This window comes from Arvicanthis niloticus, chromosome 3, assembly GCF_011762505.2.
Source record: "Arvicanthis niloticus isolate mArvNil1 chromosome 3, mArvNil1.pat.X, whole genome shotgun sequence".
Lineage (NCBI taxonomy): Eukaryota > Metazoa > Chordata > Mammalia > Rodentia > Muridae > Arvicanthis > Arvicanthis niloticus.
This window is the reverse complement of record NC_047660.1, coordinates 101,720,784-101,743,657: the sequence shown is the minus strand read 5'-3', so window position 1 is coordinate 101,743,657 and position 22,874 is coordinate 101,720,784. Positions and strand designations below refer to the sequence as shown.

The 22,874-nt window shown below is 44.2% G+C and overlaps 1 protein-coding gene across 12 annotated transcripts in view; it reads right to left on the bottom strand.

Moving 5' to 3' along the window:
• Window positions 1-22,874, bottom strand: part of Thrb (thyroid hormone receptor beta) — a 327,549-nt gene that overhangs the window by 113,180 nt on the left and 191,495 nt on the right. The window contains exon 3 of one of the 12 annotated variants that reach the window (XM_076931602.1): window positions 13,263-13,360. The exons of the other annotated variants lie outside the window; for them this stretch is intronic. The gene's annotated coding sequence lies outside the window, so the exon portion shown is untranslated. The remainder of the gene's footprint in view (window positions 1-13,262; window positions 13,361-22,874) is intronic. 12 annotated transcript variants of the gene reach the window in all.

Below are 22,874 nucleotides of genomic sequence, written 5' to 3'. Positions count from 1 at the left end.
TGGGGAAGTTACATCACCAAAGTCAAGCAGTGAGGTTTTATAGCTTGGTCCCGCCCTCAGTTCACTTTCTGCCTCTTGTGTGTGTATGGGGATGTGGTCAGCAGGCTTCCTGCTTCTGCTACCATGCCTGCCTGTTACCATGCCTTTCCCACCATGATGGGCTCCACCCCTGTAGGTCAAAATAAACTCTTGCTTCCTTAAGTTGCTCTTGGTCATAGGAATTTGTCACAGCAATAGAAAACTAGCCAATATACCACTTCTCCCAGACCCTACACACAGGGTGAGGACAGACCATAGTGTGACATCACGATTGCAGTAATAAGATAGAATTGTCCTTGTCTTGCATAACTTATTGCTCAAAGAACCAATCTCTGTAAAGAAGTAGTAACAAGCACCCGAACACACAACACAAGGTGAAGCACCCAGACACACAACACAAGGTGAAGCATCCAGGCGCACAGCACATAGATGAAGCACCCAGGCACATAGCATAAGGTGAAGCATCCAGGTATTGTGTGCAGGCTGTTCTCCCTCACTCACAGGGACACCTGACAGCAACAACCTGTTCCTCATAATAAGTCCTTGACTTTGAGATATCAGATTAACTAACGGTAGTACTGACTGCTGTGCAGCCAGTGTTTAATTATGCTTAAAGTTACTGGTCATGTGCAAAACAAATAAAAGGGTTATGCATGATTAAACACCAAATAACAGCATTGTAAGTTACGAAGTTAAGTAAAACATGGAAGTCAAATAGTGCTCTGTCCTTAAAGGATTAAATGGGTAAAAAGTAATATAGAATAATTACAATCATATTAGCCTAGAATTGCAAACAAAACTTTACATTCAAAAAGGGGGATTGTAGAATGCAGAAAGGAAAGAGCAATTATAAAACATGGCTGCAGTTTGGCACCATAAAGATGCTCCATCTTACCACAAGGATACTTGCTTGACTATGCTCACCAAAGCTTTATTCATAATAGCCATTTACAAAAAACAACTTGGATGTCCCTCAGCTGAAGAGTGGATAAAGAACATGTAGTACATTTACACAATGGTGTATGACTCAGTGCTTTTTTTTTTTTTTTTAAACCATCATGACATTTTGTAAGATGGGAAATAAGAGGGAATCCTTGAACTCTAGATATCCTCCCGCGGCACAAACAACTCAGAAATTTTACAGAACAAAGACAAGCCAGCACATGCCAGAAGAAGAAGGGAAGTCACTTCGAATGCAGGAAAAATTTCTCCTAAATAATTCTCTGTCAACAGCAGTAAATAAAGGTCTCACTATCTTAAATAGGTGAGAAAGCAGCTCTGAGGCCCGGGCACTGTCAGCACTGGTGACAAAAGCACGCCAAAGTTTATATGATTTTCATGGCTTAAAAACGAATGACTGAAGGATCTGTAGAAAAATAATAACACAGTAAAAGGCAATGGGAATGAAAATACCAGGTCACAGGCAGAAAGTCTACAGAATTAGGGACAATTATAGCAGCTGATAACAAAGATCTGAAGTTGATTTTTGGCAAAATCAAAGCAAAACAAAATAGAAGATCACTAACTAAGGAAACAGGAAATAGTTGAGAAGTGTGCAAAGCTAAGAGTTCGAGGACAGCATCTGCTTACAGTATTGAGAATTAGAAGGAGCAAAATAGCTGATAACTATATCGCAAGTTATTTGTTTAAGACATTCTACTGTGAGATAGAAAAGGAACCATAAATTATACAGAAAAATAACCCTAAGGAAAATTTTAATAACTGTTCAGAAAACTCCTCTTCCTTCCTAAAACTGCTAAATCTGGATGGTTTCAGTGAAGGATGGTTTCATAGATCAAAAGAGTCTCTCAAAAACTTTGAAAATACAGCACATTTCCTCAATTCTTATTTCTGATACTAAGAAAGACACTACAAAAGAAATTGCCAGGTTGCTTATCGATACTTATAGAAAAGGCTTAAATAAAATATCAGCAAAGGACTTGGTGGAAACAAAGAGAAGGAAGAGTTCTCCAGGCAAAGCAGAGCAGTTCCCGCAGACCAACGCTAAACTGGCGGTGCTCAGTAGAGAGTCTGCTGAGCAGAAGGTATTGATTTCCTTGTGGGATGATAAAATGGATTTGAATGATGCCCACTGCTTGGTCATGATGGCTTGGCAGCCTGAGCGAGGCTATATGAAGGTCATTTTGACACAATATTAACTGTGAGAACACTGTTGAAAATGAAGAATGCACGAAGTCCGCTTGTCAGCTGCTAAGACACAGCACAACGTCCGCACCATTAAAACAGCATCTATTGCTGCTGTGGGAAGGTGGCAGATTGATGAAGCATGATAGACATTCAGACACAGGTGTCAATGTACAAAATGGGCACCCTACCTGAGAATTTAATATATACAGAGATTCACAGTGTGATAAGACCTGGTTCCATCAATTCACTGAGATGAGATAAACAGTAATCCATCGAGGAGGAAAATACCTACAGTTGGATCCACAGCTCATATCCTATCTCTGGTTAAATGTCAAGCTGAGGACAATTGAAGCACACCAACGGGAGCCATAAAAGAAAGCCTAGGGGTCCCTCTCCTTGCCTGAGAGTAGTGAAGATCTTTTACTGTGACACACAACACAGAAGCCCACCCACAATCTCAATTCTTGTGAACTTCCACGTCACTGAGGGTCCCAGTACAAGTCAATTCGTAATATTTAAGCATCTGCTATCGGCCACTATGTAAATAACCTACAGAACACTCATCCAACGAGACACTGTGTGAATATTAAAAATGAGGAAACACTTTGAGACATGGAATAACTGCTTGTCAACTAAAGCACACAGCAGCGTACGGGGTATGTGACGCCCAGGCACGCAGAGATAAAAGAACACAGGCGTTTATGCAGTGAGTATTTGGGGATGGACAGGCCAGAAAGCATGTTTGCTAACAGGGAGGGGGCACCTGGGTGGCTAAATGACTGAAAGGTGACATTTTTACTACAGAAATTATATCTATTTTATTAACCTGAGGAGAATAAAAATGAATACAGCACAAAGAAGTACACACAAAGGTGGGAAGCTTGAGGAAGAATGGATGTTTTCCAAGACTACTGTGGAAATAACACAACAGCACAACAGTGGAATTAGATAATGTGGGGGAGAGGGAGAAGCATACTCTGCATCAGTTGTATGGAAACAGGAACACTCAGATGTCTTTCCTGCTCAGTGTGACTCAAGAGGCTGTGAGTGCCTTTGGGAGCCAAAGGCTAGACACCCACCCATGAAACAGGCACCCATGCTAGATGCTAGACGTCTATCCATGCAGACACCCATGCTCGAAGCTGTACATCCATCCGTGCAGTAGACATCCACAGAGCTTCATTCTGGTGCAGATGTCACAGAGAGCCAGCAGCCCGGGAGCCAGGGAGTGGAACCTGGAATGCCACTTCAGAGCTGACAGTAACGCAGGGAGGACTGGAGCTGGCCTCACTGTCTCCTCCACAGAGGAGCAGAAACGGTTCCAGGAACCGCACAGGCCTGGGAAGCAGTTTTACTGGGTCTTCAGACTTTCCAGAGGAGACCAGAAATCCAAATTTGTACTTGGAATCTCCGGGTTTTAAAATTCTAATTCAATTTTTTAAAATAAAACCACTATATTGGCCAAATCAAACACACCCTGCCAGCCTTAGCTGGCTTAGCGGATGGCCAGCTCAAATCTCTAAAGAAAAGAGACTGGGTTTTTAAAACAAACACAGCAGAATGTGCAAGCCCTGCCATCTTAGGAAGCTGTGGCCATTTTCCATTTCTTCACATGTTTCTGGAACTCCTCAGGAAGAACCAGATGGTCTGTTCCCAAAGTCGCTTCTTTTCCTTACCACATCAGAGATCGGGTCATGGTGGATTAAAACCTTGTTTGAGGCCTGAGTACATTTACTAGATTTGGTTCCTTATGACACTTGGGTTCTTTCTAAAAATCAAATTTACCTTCACAAGGACGAAGCTGTGTTTGATATTACATTGTTATCCTCAAAGACTGTCCCCAAAGAGGACCCGTACATTTTTTAGAATCAGGGAAGTAACACTGAGTCTTTCCAGTGTTTGCTGAGCATCAGTCCTGAGAGGCAACATGTGTGCCCTGGCATCTGGGGTTTAAGGAAGGGCCCAGCACTATAGGTTTGCTTATCAAGGTTATGTTTGTCTGTCTGACTGTCTTCCTCCATCCCTCCCCCCTCTTTCCCTGCCTTTCTTCCTTCTCTTTTCTCCTCGGAAAGGGCTCAGTTCTTTGGAGCTGACTGAACACACTAAGGCATTTCTTTCTAGGGACAGTTGGCATGCCTGTGTGTCCAAACAAAGACTTTGTTCCAAATACAGCTGGCACATGCATCACCTTAATTTTCCTGTGATCAACAGCTGAGTTGCTGGGAGGGGGTGCTAATCACAGTAGTCATGTGGAAGAGGAAGGCTGAGTCCTCCATAAGCAGGTGTCCACTCGGGTTTCCTCCCTAACAACCGGAAACAGCACACCCCACCAGTCTGCATTTCAGAAGCACTTGTGCTCTCAGCAAACACACACCACACTTGGTTCCATCATCATTACAATATTCCTATAGCAATAGAACCCTGGGGTATGGTGTAAAAAGGAAACACAGTTTGTTTTGTTGTTTTCTTAGGATAAAGTACTTTAACTGGTTCATGTGATTAAATCCTTAAGTCTTTCTTGTTCTTCCTTAATGGAAAAATCTGCATTATGTTCACTCAATCAGTAAGTCTTCTACCTGAGCTGAAGTATGTAAGCTTAGATCAAATGTGCCATAACTGTCCCTCAGTCCCTCACCCCATTCTCCCTCCCTCAGGAATGTTTTGTATAGTTGGATTGAAACACTCCTTCCTTCAGGAGAAGGATGGGCTCATGAGACTTACAAAATAGGACTCTGAGACCCAGAAGCCCTTCTTTGAGGTGACACCAGCAGGGGCTAGGGAAGAGGAGGCTGTCTGGTGGAGCAGCCACACTGAAGCAGCTTTCGTGAGCTATCACTCCTGTTGGCCTTTCTGGTGACGCAGGCACCAAAACATCCTCATCCCCACAGATAACTCTCCCCATTCTGGAGGTAACCCTCATTCCTGCTCCTGTAGGATTCTCCTCACAAGTGTTCAGGCAGTTAACCCCTATCCATGGTCCTGTAAGTAATTCCAGTAGAATCATTGGTTCACCACTCTGGAGTTGGATGCAATCTTACTTTGGTCTTTCACTACTGGCCACATGGTCTGGGTATAATAGACTCCCCAGGAAAGGTAACTCAGCAGTGAAATATTTTTGTAGGGCTACTGATGAACTATTGTGCGCTAGGAACTTGATGTGCAGTGTAAAAGAAAAACAATACGGTATCTATCCTTACAGACAAGACCAGACACCAATCAAGCTAATTTGCTTGTCAATGTGGAATTACAGTGATGGTAAGTGTTGTATCGTGAATACTAAGATGTGGGATTTGACGAGAAGTGGTGGGTGGGGTGGGAGTCCCAGAGGGCCAAGATCAGGATGCGATCAGAGGGCAGGTGTGAGCCTCCTGGGCAGAAAGAGCAAGAAGATAAATCTCAAGCCTAGATGCTATGACATGGGGAGCCTGGCCCACAAACTGGGGCCTGATGGAAGCTGGTGTGGGAGCAAGATCAGAGGCTGGGGGCTGGGAGGAGCTGGGGTTGCAGCCCCACACAGGAGCCAGGCCAGGCAGGGCCTCTGGGACACAGGCAGTGCCTAGCTGCCTGGCTGCCTCACCACTGGAGGAGTTAAGGCTACTCAGGGTAGGCAGAGCGCAGTCCATGACAGGGGTCTACAGGTGTGGGTCTTCTCGGATTAATAATAGCAGGATCCATGCCGCACAAGGCAGGATTTTATATTTATAAATAAGTTGAAGGTATGTGCAAAAGAAGTAAGAATTATTACATCTAACCTTCAGAAGTCACTCTGGGAGCTAGACAGATGGCTCAGTGCCTGAGTGTGCATTCTGCTCTTGCAGAAGACTGGAGTTGGTTCTCAGCACCACCAGGTGGCTCCCAACTGCCTCCGGGTCCAGCTCCAGGGGATCTGACACCTTTTTCTGACCTCCAAGGACACCAGAAGACATGCACATACACACATGGGCGCATACATACATACATACATACATACATATAATTAAAAATAATAATTAAAAATCCTTCAAAGTCATTCTGTTGTGTTGACAGGTGAGGGTGTCCTGAATTCATATGAGATAAATCTGTGGGTAGAAGGTGTCCACATTGGCAGGCATAAGGAGGACTTGGTAAAGGACTGCAGATGGAGAAGGAATAGGTGTGCCTCGCAACAGGGAGCTCTCAGGTGGAAGAGCCAGAAACAGTGGGCATATCATCAAAGGATGCTTCATTCTACCACAAGGACACTTGGTCAACTATGTTCACTGCTGCTCTATTAATAGCAGCCACAGACTGGAAACAATGAGATGTCCCTTAACTGAAGAATGGATAAGAAAATGGGGTACATTTACACATGTGAAAGATAAAGAGAATGAGGTCCTGTTACTTAGCTGTTAAAAATGACATCATGAAATTTGCAGGCAAATGGTTAGAACTAGAAAAAAATCATTCTGAGTGGGGTAAACCAGACCCAGGAAAATATGATATGTAATTGCTTATATGTGGATATCAGCCATGAAATAAGTGATAACTAAGCTACAATCTACAGACCCAGAGAGGTTAGGTTTAGAGTAAGGGACTAGGGGGAAAACACGTGGATGTCCCTGGGAGGGGAAATAGATTTTATGGGTGGACTGGGGGCAGGAAGAGAACTAAATGAGAGGGGAGATGGACTTGTGGGAGGGAATGCAGAGAGAGTTGGCCAAAATTCAGGGGCATTTGAGGGGAACAGAGTCCTGGGAACTAAGGATTTAAAGCACAGACTCCATGGGAAATGCTTGTGACAGGAAGGAGTGCCTTGAGTATGGACTCTGGTAAGAAATCAGAAAGTGGTCACTGGGACCTCCATGACTTTAACAAGTGTCATTTGGTTGCTGGATGGATCATGTCAGAGTCAGTGGGGGATGAGAAGACAGACATGGTGGGGTGGGGGTGGGGGCAGAGTGGGGCAGGGGTAGGGAGCGGGGAGGGGAAACAGGGGGTCTGCTGCAGGGATGCAAAAGACCATCATGTTGCAGGAAACATGCCAACCACACACAGACAAGTGTTTCCCTTCAGATATGGAAGAAAAACATGAACGTAAATGAGGACCAGCAATCTGGAAGGGTCACAGAAAAAGGGGGAGAAAGAAAAAGCCCAGAATAGGGTGAGAGGAAGGGTAAATCCTGCCAAAGCACATCCCATGCATGTGTGGAGATGTCATAGTGAAGCCCCATGCTTTGTAAATGAAAACTCAGTAATAGACGAGAAGTAGTGAATCACTACCTAAAACATTAAAAGCATTAAAATTAAATAAGTGGAAGATTCGGAAGATTCTAAGAAATAATCAAAAGGATGATATGTATACATGCCTCTCTATTCACACACACAAATATTCTTAAGGAAAAAATTATATATATAATTTTTATTATATATATAAATATATAATATATATAAATATATAAAATAAATATATATAATATATATTTTTCATTCATATACTGATGTACATATTCTTTCATTATATGTATACAATTTTCTCTTAATGAGGATGGAAGACCAATTGTTACTAAGAAATCCTGGGAAGAGGTCCCATCTGGAGGACATGGTTTAGAGTGTAGGAAAAGGGCTGACTCTCCCATTGTAGATGAAGGAGAGGAGATGCGTTCAGGCATGAGTGGGTCCTTTGAGGTGTTTCAGCTTTGAAAGGGTACATGAGGCTATTTGATGACTGTAGGGAAGACGGTCAGAGGTGTACAGAGAAGCCTGGTGTCTGTAGCTCCCTTACAGAAATTAGAAAGATGCATTTAAGAGAGATACCTTGTGGGCCTGCAGGATGGGGCGATTGACCCATTAGGCAGATTAATTTGGGTCCAGTGACTTTCCCCCATGCCAGCAGATCTGTCCAAAGCCTTGGGCAGGAACTCAGGAGCTCAGATTGGGTCAGTGAATCAGAATGCTTTCTTTGTGCTCATTGGTCCATACTGGGCTGGAGATGGTTACCTCTGAGCAGAGCAGAGGGAGAGGAAGAGCTGGGGCCAAGACTGGACCCTGTAAACACTTGGGGCACTAGGGCAAATTCTGAAAGGGAAGCTAGCCATGCTAGTGACGCCTGAGAGCCGGGGTGGGTGGGCCAAGCCAAGCTGAGGCACAGACACAGGAAAAGGAAGAAAGGTCTGCACTCCCTTGGGTAGGCCGGACTTCCAAACCAAAATAAACTTGGGGGAATGAGAAGGGAGAAAGGAAAGGAACAAACAAGAAAGCTGATTTCCAGCCCAGGTTCTCTGGCAGCTAACAGTTCAACTAGCCAAACTGCCCGAACTGCGTCTTGGCCGTAGTGGAGACCCTCATTGAAATTTCGGAGGAGCGTTGAGCTCTGTACCACACAGATAACTGCCTCTGCCCTACGCATGGCCACCAGGCTCCTGCTATCTTCATTGGGGGCTGGTACCACCACAGACAGAGCACATTGTGGATCTGAGCGCAGCACCCTAGAGGTTGGGCCTAGGCTGGCAATAAGCCTATTGAACAGGAGGCAACTCAGGCAGGCACTTGGAGGTCAAAGAAGTAGGTGGGAGATGGCTCTAAGTAGCAAACCTAGGTTACTCTGGGGTGCTAGCTTTTCACCTCTTCCAAGTTCAGTGCCTTCTTTGAAGTTCAGAGTTGGAAGAACCCCAGAGATGGTTTGATTTAGCTTATTTTTAGACAGGGAAATGGAAAATGAAATGGCTTGCCCAAGGTCACACCCAGCCATTGGTGGAGAAGGTTACATAGCGACTGGATGCCTCCTTTATATTGCCAAACAAGTGTAAGTAACTGTCCCAGGAGCTTGAAATGTAACTTTCCGAGTGGCTGGTCTTGACAGCCTACTCTTCTGTTGCTACAAGGTGTGGCATCGTGTCTTAGAACTCTTCCTGTAGCAAGACAGGCTGGATTAGATGCTTGATCTCCTAGACATGACCAGGGAGCTACCAGACTCATCAGACAGACAAGCTGTGGCTCAGCTACAGCATCTGAAAGTGTGTTTCTCTAAACTGGATCCAGAAAGTAGAAGCAAAACCAAAGCAGACAGCGCTGACAGAGAGGAGATGGAAGCAGAGGTGTTTTTCTCTCAGTGTAGGCCCTCCTTAGGAAAGAAGAAGACCTTGTCGTGCTTTGGCTTTGGAGGACCAGAAAGAATCAGCTTTAAGGAACAAGGTTAGCTGCAGAGTTCAACCTGAGGTTTACAAACAGGGCTGTGCAGAGTGGGCAGTGGTTTTCCACATTCTTCCCTCTTAAACTTCATTAGAAAATTTTCTCAATGTCAGAATCTAGAAATTTATTTGTTTGGAAGGTTTTTTTTTTTGTTTTTTTTTTTTTTTGTTTTTTGTTTTTTGTTTTGGAAAGATAGCATTTAAAGAGAGCTGTCTAAGCCTGGCATGGTGTTGGATACCTTTACTCCTAGTTTGGGAGCCAGAGGCCTGGTGTACAGAATGAATTCCAGGACAGCCAGGCCTATACAGAGAGACCTTGTCTTGAAAACACAAAAACAGAAAGGGAAGAAGGAAGGGAGGGATGGAGGGAGGGAGAGTGAGTTCTGTTTACATGATAGGTGCAGAAAATCCAGTTACAGGCTTAAATGATTTACTTATTGGATTTCACTCATTCCAATAACTTTCTTACACCAGTGGGCGCTTAAATTTTAAAACTTAGCTTTACTGAGATATAATTCCCCTATGCACTCATGTAGAATGTACAACTCAGAGGATCTTGGCACAGAGGCTGTATGGTCAGGACAACGGTCAAGTTTGGAATGTCTTACCTCAGCAGCTGCACCATCCAGCTATTTGCTCCCTGGTTCTCAGTTCCCAGCAACTAAACCATGCTGTTCACTTCATATAAAGGGGATAGATCATGGGTCTCTTTTGTAACTGGTTAGCTTTTTCCAAAAATTTTGCCCAAATAAGAAAACTTGGTCACCAGAAGAAGAAATAAAGATGATTTGTTTTGAGTTTTGTTTTTGAAACATTGTGTGAGTACAGACTCTGACTGCTGCTAACTTGCTTGCCGCCCAGCTAGCTCCACAGCTCTTGCCGTGTGTCGCACTTGGGACACCTGAGTTGTGCTGTATCGATGGCAAGACTGCATACATGGTTATGTCACCAAGGACCAGGGGGTTTGGAGCATCAGTGATAGCTAGATGAGCTTGCTTTGAGAAAGGAGGACAGTATCTTTCAGGGAAAGCCACATAGCCTTATAAAGCTTGCGTTTCAAGACCTTGGTCATTCCATTCATCTACTGTTCACTGGCATTCTCACTGAGCAGAGCCATTTTTCAGTGTGGACTGTTTATCTGTCATTTACATATAAGCATTCTCTCTCCTAAGATCTCCAGTTGTTCCTTCCTGTTTACCACCTCTACATCTACCGCCTGAGCCCGTGAGTGTCTGCATTTATTCACTGAGAAAACGGGTGCAACCAGAACAGAATTCTCCATGCTATCTACTCACAGCATTGGCACCCTATATATTGCTACCATAGACGAGGGGTTCTTAGATCTCTCTGTACACCAGTGAAGTTAAAACAGATGGCTGGGCCCCAAACTCCAGAGATTCTGAATGGGCAGATCGGTTACAACATTCACATACTACCCGGCTGCCTAGGCTGCTGGCTTGGAACATGTTTGGAACCAGTATGGCGGGTGACGAGGCTCCGTGCTCTCTCTGGCCTACCTCTGCCGTGTCCCCTCCTGACTCATCACTTGTCACCTGCTCTTTCTTTACTGGGTCACCCACGGAGGGGCAGACACGCTCTTTCTTGAGTCTACACTTCTGCATCTCACTATTTCTCAGGCCCCACTTCATTTCTCTACTTCTCCTGCAGGAATTTCCATTCTGGGTAGATTAATATGCTACCTGAAAATCTCTGTCATAATACTTCATGCAAGAGAGAAACCAGATTTTGTCCCTTGATTGGCAATATTCCCAAAGTCCACAGAGGGCAGAACCTCTCATGGCAAAGGCACCGGAGCTGCAGGCATGTGGAAGGGCCAGGGAGGTGCTGATTTAAACCCAGGTTGTATTGTTAATGGTGCCATGCTCTTCAGGTGTGATATGAAAAGGGCAGTCATGGAGACAAGGGTCATCTGGGGAGGAAGCTAATGGGAACAGTCCCCTGTGGATGTGAGAAGGCTGAGGGAAGACTGGAGAAGGCTGGAAGAGGAGTATTATGTTTGGAGGACAAGCAGGGGCCAAGAAGCTGGATATGGTCTGCTCTACTTGAGAAACTTCTCTGTCATTCTGACTCCAGAGTTTGTACCCTAGATCACTATGGTACCCTGAACTCCGTAAAAAAAGTCAAAGGGTATTGACCAAAATAATGGAAGGGACACTATTTAGAAACAATGTGTAGTTTATGAAATGTTTCAGTACCTTTTACTAAACAATTCACCAGAAACCATATGAATGAAGTCCTTAAGTGATTCGCCAGAAGTCATACAAATTTAGATCTTAAGTTTATGAGGAAAAAAAAAATCTCTGGGGGACATATGTCTAAATTTATTTTAAATGTTATGTTCTATGGCTAAAGCTAGTACAGGACACCTCTATCTATGTTTATTGTACATATATGGTTCAGTAATCAGTGTTAATACATGTCACTAAATTATAAAATCTAAGACAAAACTTATAAAGCTACTTAGAAATATCTTCAAAATATTACTAACATATTCCTGTGTACATGCACGTGTGTGTGTGTGTGTGTGTGTGTGTATGAAGACAGTCATGCTCTCCATGTTGTTTTTGAAGCAGGATCTCTCACTGAACCATCAACATGGCCACAGGATCTGCTTTTCTGCATGTCTTTTAGCATGGAGGTTACAGATGTATGGTGAAACACCCAGTCACTGTGCTGTGCTGGCTGAGACCCCTCACCCTTGCATGGCAGTCACTGTGCCGACTGAGACCCCTCACCCCTGCATGGCAGTCACTGTGCCGACTGAGACCCCTCACCCCTGCATGGCAGTCACTGTGCCGACTGAGACCCCTCGCCCCTGCACGGCAGCCGCTCTCCTGACTTAGACACTTCCTCAGCATTGCTAACATGCTTTCAAAGGATGTACACACAGATTTGTACAGCAGGGTGTCTATACCAATATTGGTGCTGGTAAAATTGTTAAAAACAGAAAAGCCTGGTAATGGTGGATTATCTGAACATGTTACTATGCTTCCAAGGTTTTAAAATCCCACTCAAAGAGTATTCAGAACTATCTTAAGATTCTTCCGTGGATGATTGAGGAAAGTAAGCAACAGAATAAACACAGTGTATGACAGGCAGACACAAGCTTTAAAACCACAGATAAGCAAGTTCCAAGAGAAAATACATCAGAATGATACAAGAACAAAAGTTTCTGTTTTCTCCTTAATGCCTTTCTGCGTTAATTTTCTTCTAGGATTTAATTTATTTTATATTATTAAATATTGAAATTAAATGTCTTGCATGGAAGTTTTAATCTTCATTTAATCTTGTCTGTTCGGTGCTATCCTGCACATGAAAACTAATGTGGTTTTGGAGATGATAGGGAGAAAGGATTATTGTTGAAAATTATATCACAGAATCTTGTTCCTCAATATTTAATGAATATTAATATAAATGTACACATGTAAAAATAAATCAACACAAAATATTGCCAGCTGCCACAAAGTAAAAAATACTCTCAATTCGAAGAGCTGTTGCCAAAAGAGCAGGGGCAGCTGGCAGGCGGCGTGGCCAGGGCCCCTCCACATCTGACATAATAGAGTGGGTGGGCTGCGTCAGGGTATCAGAAATGGTACCGTCAGTCCTGGAGGGGGATGTGCTAAGCCAAGTTCGAAGCCTTGGGACATGTGAAGAACCCACCTCAGAAAACATGAGGCCTATCGAAAGAAGGGTTCTGATCCATGGTGGAGAAAGAGCTGGAGCCCACAACTGCAGAATCAGCTGCAGTGGGTAAGAGACCAGAGTCAGACATGTCTCATGGGATTCTGAGGTGGGAGCTGAGGCCAGGCCCCGCTAGGGTGGCTGTGGCAGCTCTTCCTTCAGAAAACAAGCTGGAGCTAGTACTGGGCCCACAGCAATTGAATGAAGACACGTTAAGTAAAAAATTACCTCTATTGCGCTAGAGAAAAGGAGGGTCTTCAAAGCACTTCCCTGTTAGCAGGAAGGGCAGGTGAGGAGCACAGGGAGGCAGAGACCAATAACGTAGCCTGTGAAGAAGAGAGCACCACACAGTAATTAAGTAATGGTCTTATTTAATAAGTATATTGAGTTGATTTCTTATTTAATAAAATAGGGGTTTAAAGCCATATTATAAACTAAGATTAAAGGGAGAAGGCAGAACTAAGGAAACCCGTGAGACAGAGAAACTAAACAGGTAAAGATGGGGGAGTCTACTCATCTACTCGGGGAACAGCCTAGGCAGGGAACAGCAGAGGTTCAGGCTAGGGATGCGGAGGGAGGTGGAGGGGTCAAAGCCAACATCACTGGCATTTCTGAGATGGGAAATATGACCGGAAAGGTAGGAGGAAGCTTCCTAGTGCTGTGTTCAAGACACCATGACCAAAAGCAATTTGAGGAGAAAGGGTTTGCCTTCAACTTCCGTGCAACAGTCCATCACTGAGGGGAGGCCAAGACAGGAACTCAAGGCGGAACACGAAGGCGGGGACTGACACGGAGACCTGAGAGAAGACCACTTCCTGGCTTGCTTTCTGTTGCTTACTCAGCCTGCTGGTCTTATTAACCCAGGATCATTTTCGCCGAGGCGTGGCAGTGTACACAGAGGGCTGGGCCCTCCCTCATTCATCCATATTAAAAAAAAAATGCCCCACAGATTCACCTCCAGGGCAATTTCTCAATTAAGAGCTTCTTTCCCAGACACGTCTAGGTTTGTGTCAAGCTGACACAACCAGAACAGCATTGTATGCGTTAGAAACTTCCCAGGAAAGAAAAGACTTGACACACTGAACTGGTGATAAGGCCTATCAGAGAAAGGTCCCAGGACCTGCTCCCTGGGACCGTGACACGGATGGAAAAAAGCACCAGCTAATGTTCTCCTACTGTCACTCAAGTGCTGTGGTCCCACCCCACACATATAAAGAAATAAGATAAACACATACCCAAGCGAAAGCATATCCCCAAGGACACACGGTGTTCTAAGAAACACCTGATTAAGTACTACAGAGCGCTGACAAATGTTCTCGGCTTGATTGAGATTTGATCAGGCCTGGAACCTTCTCCCAGGCTCCCCTGAGCACTTCCCATGGAGTCCAGCCCCCCGCCGTAGCTCCAGCAGCACAGCTTATCTCTGGATGGAAGCATTGTGAGTTGTGTGGTTTTTCTGTTTGTTCATTGGCTTTATTTCTTATGTAGTTCTATTGTATTTAGGATTAACGACAAAGGCTATAAAGTCTGACAAAGTTCTGTGAGACTAGAGCTCTGTGGCACCACACAGCACCCCAAGGGCAAGCCATGGGATGCCTGCAAGGCTAATGCTGCCAGCTCACGAGCAGCTTACACAATCTTCGCCAAAAGTCTGGGGGAAAATATTCTATTACCCTTTTAGGTTTAGAGGGTTAAACTATAAAACATAGTAACGCCCACTGTAAGACATGAAATACTGCCTTCTTGCTAAGGATTGATGTCCACTTGAGTAAAGGAACCGAAGCAGGTAGGGCCAGTGGGAGGGATTAGCGACTTATGATGTCATCTGCAGGAAGCCAGGTGGACGTTCTCACAGCAGTCAGCTCTTCTCTCTCTTTTCCTGTGTGTTTGCACATATTTAATTTATTTTTGATTAAGAGTAATGACATCAGCTTTTGAGCTGTTGGTAGCTTACACTCATGATAAATAATATGAGAAACATCTGCTTTATCAGTGAAAGTTTACTATAAAATTTTGTATATACATTTATGATTTATATAGAAAAATTCTGTCCCTTCTCTGTTCATTAATTTTCTCCCAGAGGGAAACACATATTTTCTTTCCTTCCCTCCTCCCTCCCTCCCTTCTTCTTTCTCTCCCTTACTCTCCCTTCTTTGCAAGCGCTCTCTCTCTCTCTCTCTCTCTCTCTCTCTCTCTCTCTCTCTCTCAACATCTAACATATCTGAATGACCCCCCCCCCCAGAGCTCCCAGGGACTGGACCATCAACCAATGAGTACACATGGAGAGACCCATGATCTGGTCACACATGTGGCAGAGGATGGCCTTGTTGGGCATCAATGAGAGGAGAGGCCCTTGGTCCTGAGGGGGTTCGATGTCCCATTGTAGGGGAATGACAGGGTGGGACGGTGAGAGTGAGGTGGGTGGGTGGGGGAGCACCCTCATGGGGGGATGGGATAGGGGTTCTGGAGGGTAGACCTGGAAAGGGGTTAATGTTTGAAATGTAAACAAAGAAAATATCCAATAAAAATAAAATCTAATTCATTGCCAGGAAAAAAAAAAACAAACAAAAACCAAACAAACAAAAAACCAAAAAACTAAACATGGTGCTGGTGAGGTAGCTCAGGGAAATCGTGCTTCTGTGCAGAGTTCCATCATGAGAGCCTACAGAAAGGTGGAAAGAGAGAATGGACTCCATGAAGTTGTCCTCTGGCCTCCAGTTAGGACACCCACTCTCACTTCACACACACACACACACACACACACACACACACACACACACCCCAATTAAATTTCAAGTGGGTGGTATTTACTATAAAAATTAACTTTAAAAAAAAACTGTGATCACAGGTGGGCTGTGCACTCACCACTATGGAAACAGAAACAGGTAGATTTCTGTGAGTTCAAGGCCATTCTGGTCTCCATGGCAAGTTTCAGGCCAGCTTGGGATACAAAACACACACACACACACACACACACACACACACACACACACACACACACACACACCACACACCAATAACAACAACACCCCACCTCACCAACAAACGCGGACATGCAGATTATAATTACATATTTAGAAACATGGAAAGTATCAAATGGTTGCACTGAAAATAATCAGTCTTTCAAATGGCAAATGGAAGGCAATATTGTATCTTTCTTTCTCCTAAACAATTTTCTCCTAAATAAAGAGCTCAATACAATGTGAGCATGGGGGCATTGCACTGAAACATATGACTTCGTACTGCAATTAAAGCTACTGGCAGTTACTGGTGGCTGGGAAGAGGGAGACATTTTCATCAGTGGTATTACCTACCACACTGGTCAGTTACCCATGCTCCTATCAGTGACCTTACAAAACTCACTGGCTCACAAAACAAAGAAACAAATAACAATGAAGAGACATGAAATCAGAAGGGGGTAGCTGAGAAGAGGGGGCACCAGGGCAAGGTGAGGGGGATAAAAGATAGAGGGAATGAATAGGATCAAAAGATGTTACATACATGTATGAAAATGTCACAGTGAAATGCATTACTGTGTATATTTATATATGCTATTGAAAACTTAAAAATGAATTTAAAAGAAATCAAATGACTGTGAACTTAAAAACACAACTCCACAAGTCCCAGGGCATGCATTTTTCATGCACACAGGGCTCAGGAAAAGTCCCCAGAATCAGAGTTGATCCTTTTATACATTTCCAGCCCCCAAGTCCAGTTGCTGTAGGAAAGAAATGGCAGTAAAACCCACCCTCCCTCCTTTCTAAAACATGCATTGCCCACTGTGGGCACCCAATGAAATAACCAGGGGGAGGGGCAGGCTCTGTGCCATTCAATGGATTCCTCTTTGGGTTTCTAGAAGCTGCCGGTCATCCGCCATGGCTCTCTCTAGCCCACAGAGAGACCTGATATTCTTCAGAGTCTAATTTCTCAATCAACTACATGGCATGTGACTTTAAACTGACCATGTGCACTCCGATCCTAGCAACTTCTTCCTTTGAGAAGGAAGTGAATTTTAGTAGGGAGAGTACAGGTGTGGGGGATGCAGGGAAGTTTGGGGGATTGATACAAAAAGAGGACAAAGGCCCTGCCTTACTGTTTGTATTTTAGCGTAAAAGCTTCAAGTAAAGAAATGTTCTCACACACATCTGCGCTCACAGAGGGACACATTCAATGCAGAACAAGTAAAGATAACAGGATCAACCCCATGTCTCCAGTTATTATGTCTGGAGAAACATTTCTTCCAGGGTCATCCCTGTCCACAGGTGAGCATTGCCTTGAAGTGTTAAGTGTTCAGTATCCAGACACCTGCTTATCAGGTACCTCAGCGGAATGTTCCAGCTCTTCAACAAAGATGTCCAGCATTCAATCTATCCACCAGTAAGCTACCTCTGTCTCCTCCTCCTCTTCCTTTTCCTCCTCCCCCTCTCCTTCTCTTCCTTTTCTTCTCTTTGCTTGTTTCACTCTAGTCTAAGCCTGCGGTTTTAAAGGCTTTCTCCTTTCTTTTCTTTAAATGAAACTCTGTAAGTTCAGTAAGTAATCCATATCACAAATGTAAGCTTTCCAATTGGGTGGGAGAGTGGAGAACGGAAGCCAGAAACTCACTTGCCCCTCCCTAGCCCCCAGACTTGAACTTCCAGAGCTCCCCGAGTGTCCCCGTGTTCTGCCCAGCTTTATGGCCTTCCTGGGCAGAGGCAGACCCGGAGGCACACCCACACCCCTAAATCCCAGTCTGATTTTGAAATGGGACAGGCAGCGATGTGTGCACCCTGTTCTAAGAGCTACAGCAGAGATGCTCATCAAGCAATGGCTGGAAGAGTGTGAAAGATTTCATGAAGGAAACAGGAGCCCTGAGGTCTATTTCAGATGCTCTCAATGGAGCTGGATCCCAACCACCCTGTACTGCTAGGTCCTGGCTGGCTGTAGTTGCAGATTTGGCATGTCTGGGATGCACCCCACACATGCCTATCACTCCATCACTAGCTAATAGGATCTCATGCTAGGAGAATGCTGTTTGTCCATGGACCATACTGGGTTTCTCTTAGCTCTACTTCCTCATACTCCATCTATCTGTTTTCCCTATTTGCCCTCTGTTCTTGATCCTGCTCATGCCTCTTCTCTCCTCCAAGCCCTCCTTGCCTCTTGAGGGCACAACAGAGTGAAGATTTAGTTTCAGTTCGCCTCAGCTACTTATCTTTCACCTCACTTATGGCTGCAAGGGTTATGCAGCCATCTTCATCAATCCTCCTCTTAGGGGTCACCAGGTCCTTAGGGCTGAGAAGACATCTGTAAGTGCTTATAACAAAAGGCAAAAGTAGATAAAACTCCAGAGCTGGTGCAGATAAGTCTGAAAAACAGGAAGATTGAAGATTCTCAGTCCTTTTACCACAATGCTCTGAATCCTTCTGAGGTAAATTGAGATTTGCGGGCATTCACCTAGGATGTATTGAGCTGAAATATTAGATCATCAGAAACATAACTGATGGTGAGCGTTTATCACACTGTCCCAGCTTCCCCATCTAGGATTGCTGTGGATTTTCTGCACTTATTCCACATTTGTAGACCCAGACAGGGCACCGCTGTGGGAGACTCTAGTCCCTAACTTTCTGCCATCAGTCATTTTCCTGAAAGACTCACAGTGACTGTATGATTACGTGAAAGGACCAGCTGTTTTAACACTAGGTAACTGGGGCCTTGTATTGATGATGCTTTCCCTGTCAGGCTGAATGTGAAGAAAAGTATTAAGATGACAGAAACAGAGGTGGAAAAATGTCAGGTATATAAATTGTACTAGTTGTAAGATGGAGTTAGTGTTTGCGTGAAACATCAATTGGTCAGAACACAAAGATGAGATATCTCTGAATGTTTATTTGTGGTCCTTAGATGTAGGAAGCCATGGTTAGTGGTGATACATTCTGCCATTGCAAGATGGCGCTGACATCCCGTGTCTCCACAAGTAAACAACTGACTGCGCAGGTGCAAAAGGCAAAAAGCGCGCCAAAGTCACTGCCCATCCCGGGGCGTATTATGGGTAATGAGTGAACAGCCAATCAGAAGTGAACACATCACTCTAGGGTGTATTTAAGCAGTGCCTTTTCCGGGCTTTCCGTCTTTCCGCTTCTGCTTATACAAGAATAAAGCCTCGCTGTAGTAACCACCCAAACACTGCCTCACGTGTCTTTTCACAGGCGAAGGGGACACGGAGGGGCTCAGAACACTTAGATTTGAATGTGCATGTTAGGCAAGCACTGTACCACTGAGCTGTATCCACAGACCTTCTAAGGGTATCCTTTCAGAGCCTATTTGTACTAAAACAACAACAACAACAACAACAACAACAACAACAGCAACAACAACAAACCCTTGTAATAAAATATAGGAAGAACACAGCAGCCTATAAATGGTTCCGAGGTCCTTGGAGATGGAAGAGACACAGTGGCCTTCACTGCTGGGTCCATGTCTGTACCCAGTGAGGGGTTAGCAGAGAGAGAGCCCTCCATTTTCCTTCTCCCATAGGACAGCAGTGACTCACCAATATTAGTGGCCAATGTGGACCTAGCACAATCTTCTAGGTCATATATATCTTTGTGGTTGGTTGTTTAAAAGCTGTAGACATCTTTTTCTTTAGCAAAATGGCGACAGAGCTAGGATGGAATTTCAGGTTGGCTATAACCTGCTTATTTCCCCTGATTGTCAGAAGCAACGCTTTCCTGAGAAATTCCCAACAAGAGACCTATCTAGAAGGCTAGCTCCCAGTGGCACCTGGATGTCCAAGAGCCTGAGAACCCATGGCCCCAGCCTTGTCACAGGCCAGTGGATCCCCAAACCAGCCTAGCACCCGTCCCACCTCCCCAAGCAGGCCACTGGGCCCACAACCCTACAAAGAGTTGTCTCAATGGTTAGGAGTTTAAACTGCTCTTGAAGAAGACTTGAGTTTGGTTCCAAGCACCTATGCTAGGCAGGCAGCTCATGACCACTTGTCACATCAGGCCCATGGGATCTGAGGCTCCCTTCTGAAACAAAACAAACAAAACAAAACAAAACAAAACAAACAAATGCCCCTAAGTCAAACACTGTCCGAAGGAAGGCAAAGATCATATACATCTATACGTTACTGCCTCTAGAACAATCAGTTTGGTGACTCACATTGACTCACATGCTTTCCTCTTACATTTTATCCTGTTTCTGACTTCTACTGTTCCGAAACAGTTTGTGGGTTTATGTAGAGGCTTGATCTTTAGAACAACAGTGTTGATGTGAAGGCCCTGTAAGAGGAGGGCTCACTTGGGTCACTGCTCTTGGAAGAATTAGTGTTATTTTATGGGACCCCCTGGCCTTTCATAAGACTTGTTACAGCAGTGAGAATGACCAAGGGATTGCTGTGTGTTTTCCTATCTCTAGACAAAATCTCTCTTCTCTAAGAGCATGGCCACTGTAATGATGCTCTCCCTCCCGGTAGTTCCTGGAACTCTTTGGGATAGGCCTAATCTTAGATTTGAACCTATAAAACTGAAGCTAAAACCTCTTTTCCTTATAAAGTTTCCTTTTAAAGGTTCATGGTTTTGTTGTTGTAGTAATATAAAACTACACATGAACGGGTGGTATACAAATAGTATAATATCATAGAGTAACTGCCTAAGAAGAATGTAAAGAAAAGATTCACAAGACTTTATTCATTGCAAACAACACAGTTTCCCAGTTAGTAGCTGTCTGCTAATTTCTCTTTCTAAGAGAAAATCGTACTTCCAGCAGTGGTTTCAATGAAAGACCTGAGACTATCTGCTTTTCCACTTATTTTTCTGTGGGAGAGGGACCGTGTCCTATTTAGTGACATTTACAATTTGAAGGGACAACCTATCACCTCTGCTGATGTACGTAGAGAATTCAGATGTGAAACTACTTTCTTTTGACATCCTGTTTGGCTGACTGAAGGGCAACGGATCGGCAAGAGCATGCAGTAGTAGTCTGAGCTGATTTTGTTGGTCATGGGATGACTGTGCTCACTTTGACCTTACAATTCTTCCCTGTGAAGGAATTAACTACTGTGCCCACTTTGCTGACGAGACAGTTCATTCACATCTCCAAAACCAGAGTACCGCTCCCAGGACTTCACTGATGCAGACACTCCATTGAGCGCCATCAAACATCCCATGGGCTCAGCTGGTATTTATCCTGCACCATGACTTGGGTTTATTTGAAGAACACCTGTATCATGGCCGTTGAATTATTACTTCTTAGATTTTGGTTTTAAAACTGTGTCTTAAAAGAGTTCAGTTGATATTTTGAAACGTATGATTTCAATTGAAATTAATTAATAGTTGTGGTTTGGATGACAACTGTCTCTACAGGCTCATGGATTTGAACATTTGGTTCTCAGCTGGTGACAGTGTTTGGCAGGGTTACAGAACTCTAGGAGATGGAGCTTGCTGGAGGAAGCCACTGGAGGTGAGCTTTGAGAGTTTATAGCCTACCACTACTTGCTGGCCTCCTGCTTGCTGTGTGCTGATGAGATGTGACCAGCCAGCTTCCTGCTTCTGCTCCTATGTCATCTCAGCCATCATTGACTCTTATCCCTCTAGAGCTTTAAGCTAAAACAACCTGTCTCTGTTCGAATTTTGCTTTGGCCATGGTATTTTTCACAGCAACAGAAACACACTTAATCTAATAGTGCAACTGGGCACAAGACACTTTACCTTTTGTGGACCCAAGGTTGGCTGGTTTCCTTCTGCCTGCCTGCCTTCCTTCCTTCCTTCCTTCCTTCCTTCCTTCCTTCCTTCCTTCCTTCCTTCTTTCCTTCTTTCCTTCTTTCCTTCTTTCTGTCCCCAACAGGGTCTAGTGAAGTTGCTGGATTACATCTACATTAAGATAGCTTTTGCTTTGGGACACAGAGGCACAGCAGTAACCCCAAAGAGGAAAGCTTTACAAAGCAATAGCCAACCCTCCTGTGAGACGCAAATGCTCATTTTTTTTCTCCAAATCCATTTGTGTTCATCATAAAAAGGCCAACACACCACACTGATTGCGAGGCTTACTATCTGCTACTGTTTGCAGTTTGAAATTTGACTAGAGGGGCTCATGCTTTTGATATTGCCAGCAAGTACTTGTCCCTGGTTCCAGCAGACCAGGCGTGGAACTCCTCTGAGGTCTGAAGAAATCCTGAACACTAACATTCTCTCATCTGAATTTAGTAGCAGTTATCTTGATGCCTTTCGCATAACTTAAGCTTTGGAGCCTACAGCATGCTCTCATTCCTGACCGCAGAATTTCCCTGCTTTGTCTTGTGCTCCTTCAGCAAACTGCCTGCTCTGTGGCTGGTACTTCCTCTTCCAAGCATTGCTGAAACATGGACTCTGTAGTTTGGGTTTCAATATGAATGTAAATATTGGTTTGAAAAGAAAGACTGAAAGCAATATGTAACAGCCTACAGTTTGAAAAGAATTAAAATGTCATATATTCTTTATGCTAAAATTTTTTACAGCTTTGGACAACTAAAAGTTAAATCTTGAAAAATTAAAAAATTAAACTATTAATTTTAATCCTGGCCAAGCAATCTGGTCTCACCTTCTCAATATAGCATATGAAGAAGGGGAAACCATTACCTCTGATGTCTCTGCTGGCTCTTTTCTAGAATGTTCTGTGATGTGGAGGAGACAAGGGGGAGGAGCCATATCTAAGTGATGGTTCAGAGAGCCACAGTTCACTGCTACCACCCTGTACCTTTGGCTGCTTTTGGCTACACATTTAGTTCTTGTTTGGTTTGCACATGCTCTAGCGTGATGGAAATGTATGTTTTGTTCTGTTTTTTGAGAGTGACCTGAAACTTCTTCCGGTTCCTCGACTGCT